The sequence below is a fragment of the Pteropus medius genome, unplaced genomic scaffold (assembly GCF_902729225.1).
Source record: "Pteropus medius unplaced genomic scaffold, Ma_sr-lr_union100, whole genome shotgun sequence".
NCBI classification, from domain to species: Eukaryota; Metazoa; Chordata; class Mammalia; order Chiroptera; family Pteropodidae; genus Pteropus; species Pteropus medius.
This window is the reverse complement of record NW_024349803.1, coordinates 14,400,845-14,404,127: the sequence shown is the minus strand read 5'-3', so window position 1 is coordinate 14,404,127 and position 3,283 is coordinate 14,400,845. Positions and strand designations below refer to the sequence as shown.

At 42.2% G+C, this 3,283-nt stretch overlaps 1 pseudogene; it reads left to right on the top strand.

The window, feature by feature from the left end:
- Positions 1-1,433: 1,433 nt before the first annotated feature.
- On the top strand, positions 1,434-1,552 carry LOC120582591 (uncharacterized; annotated as a pseudogene).
- Positions 1,553-3,283: the final 1,731 nt, after the last annotated feature.

The following is a 3,283-nucleotide window of genomic DNA, read 5'->3' as shown; positions in this document are numbered from 1 at the left end:
GATTAAAGTACCTAAAAGAAAATAATGCAAGTGGGCAGACTGTTATCTTGGAGCACCTTAAAATAGATTTATGGTGTTGATAACATTAATATTAATGATATTCATACAAGATCATATGCAAATACACAGCATTTAATGGCCTCCCAGCTCCCCTGGGGAGAAAAAAACCTAGTCAGCACTGGAGAGCTTTGGATTCCAGCTTTACTATTGTCGTATTGTACAACTGCAGGCAAGACACTAAAGCTGTGCATGTGTGACTCAGTTTCCTCAACTATAAAAAGGTATTGAACCATTTCCCAAAGTGGTCTGTAGAGTCAAATTAAATGAGATAACAGATAAGAACATATGTAAGAGAAGATTAATGAGTAACATTGACATGTTGGTGAAAAAACATGAGGCTCGCCTAGTAATTCAGAAACACAAATGCTTTCATTTCATTTATTCTGGCGCCTGCCTAGCCAACACAGCTGCTTTGGTATCGGGGTTTTAAATAACCAATTGTCTTCTTACCAAACCAGAAAATACTTGATAGATGCCAAAACATGATAGTGGTATTTACATTAAGCTATCCTCAAAATAAGGTAATTTTTCTTATTCCTGGAATTATGAGTGGACTATAAATTAATCCAAAGTGTACCATTTGAGAAAGATAATTTGCAATGATACTGAAAAATCAAAGAATTAAAGTGATCTACTTGCTCACATTTTATTTTATTTTTAAAATATATTTTATTTTAAATATAAAAGAAAATAGACTGCAAAGGGAGTAAAGTACCATTTGCTGACAAATTTGTGCATGTTATGCCTCGATGCCTTCCATTGTCACCCACATTTTTACTGTTAAGCAAAGTAAAGTTCAAAGAGAAGTAAAATCAATTGGTCTAAACTCCCTTCATTGGATCTCTTACTTGTTTTGACCAGCTCCAAGCTCGTTCTCTTTCCAACATACCACCATCTGTGAAAGAACCTTACCAAAAGGTCAAGAACACAGTTAAATTCCTTTGAAAACTATTCCATTTCTCTATTAAGATCACTGTCCCCAAAATATTTACTTTTTACGTTTTCGGTCTTCATTTCCCATGGCATACACTGAGTCTTGAATTTTTAAAGCTCCTTTTAACCTTAACCTATTCCTGAAATTTAAAAAGTCAATTTTATAGTCAACAGACTCTTTAGAAAGATGCCAGCAAGGAAAAATACTGACATTTCAGGGGGCTCCCGACATGAACTTATTTCCATCTATTTTAATTGAATCTCAAGCAATGAGAGCTCTATGTCCAAAACTTTCACTAACTAATTTCATATGTAAAGTGAGGGAGAAACCAGGACAGTAAGAATGCCTTTCATTTGTCTGCGATGTTTATAAAGTTTTAGATTTAGACATTGTAGCTACAAACCTCAAGATATACTGCAGCATCAAGAATTCTATTTATGTCTACAGCCATGCTACCCTGAACAAGCCCAATCTTGTCTGATCTCGGAAGCTAAGCAGGGTTGGGCCTGGTTAGTACTTGGATAGGAGACCACGAGGGAAGACCAGGTGCTACGGGCATAAAAAATAAAAATAAAAAATAAGGGATTATAAACTGACAAGGTCCTTGCAACCGGTGAGGTCAACCAAGGGTTGCCTCACCTAAAAAAAAAAAACAAAAGAGAGAGAGAGAATTCTATTTATGATTAAATCAAGTTAGAAATATGAACCATTAGCCACCACACCCTGGAGGCAGGGGTTAAACTCCAGAGAAGCAACGGAGAAGTCTGAATTGCCTGGATTTGCAGTCCCCATTGCTGAATTTTGAAGAATCTTTAGCAGGCAGACTCTCTGCCATGAATCCTAGCTCTTGCCTTTGAACATGTAGGCTTCGTGGGAATGTTCTCATTCTGTTTATCCAAACCCTACACATACGCCTAAGCCCTTTCGAAATGCCTTCTCCCTCATGAAGTAAAACTACTGGTTCCCCGAGCTCTGGATGCCTCAGGACCTTGTCAAAAATCTCTTCTGTGAAACTTATGACTCTGTATTTTGCATTATGCTATTTCTGTCCATGTCTTACCTGCCTGGCTAGACTAAGCTTCTAGGAAGCAGGGGCTTTGCTGCTTCAGCTCCGTGCCCAGCACCTGGCTCAGTGCCTTGAACACAGGGATAAGCATCTGCTGAGAGCCACCTAAGTGAATCTTCCTGCTCCCCATCAGCGCTTGCACGTAGTTGACTGGGGCAGATGTAGGCTCCCTCCAGAGCTCTGGCCACTACAGTGTCATTTGGGATGCACTCGGTTTTTTTCTTCCACTATCTGTGCTCATCGCCAGCCCGCTTCCTGGCAGCAAAGCTGACTGCAGCCATTCTTCTTGCTTCCTGTGATTGCTCACAATTGTGAATTTTCTGCCCTGAGCCAGTAGATTTCATCAGCTGCATTTCTACACTTCTAGCAGTTTTGGTTTCCAGAAAAAGCAAACTAAGGACAGAACTGAGAAGTGCTTCATGTCCCTAACATCCCCGGCAGCAATCTGGAGGAGGCAGCCCTTAATTGTCGTCGATTATTATTGACAGAGTGAGGCGAGGAGCCTCATCCCCCAAGGTCCAGGCTTCCTTCCCGTCACTCTCTCTGTCCAAGGCTCTCCGGGCTGAGTGTGAGGCATCAGCCCTCCAGCCAGCAGAGGTTCAGAGATTTTCATTTAGCTCCCTTGGCCTTTGTCATCCCATTGTTGGAGCCACTCTTCGAGGCGCAAGCCTTCCACTGGCAAGAGAATCGAGCCTGTTCCACTGAGCGAGAAGCCAAAAGGCTCAGGCTTTGGAGTCCACACGCTCCTGCCTGAGCCCCGCCTCTGCTGCTGACCACCTGGGTAACCCTGGGAAAATTACTGAGCCTCTCTAAGTCTGCAGGAAAGAGACTCAGCTGCCAAAAGGAAGTTGTCAAGAGTGTCTGTCTCCTAGAGGAATGTGAGGCTCAGCTGACATAACCGATATGTAAGTGTGTTGAAAGCTGTTGGTGCTGCACATGTTAAGAAAGTTATTCCATTCTCCAGTTCAAAGAGAAACAACCCTGGAGTCATTTCCTGGATCCTCGGACCAGGGTGGCGTGGGAAGGGGAGGCGGAGTTGGGTAGAGTAGAAGGGAAATATTCAAACAAATGAAGTTCCTCTCAACATGACTGAGTCACACACTCTCTCATCTATGTACAGTCATCGATTCACTCCCTCCTTCCACAATTATTGAGTGTTTGCTACATGCCAGACACTTTTCTAGGTGCCATGCGAAAATCCGAAGGTAGACTCCAAAGGATGC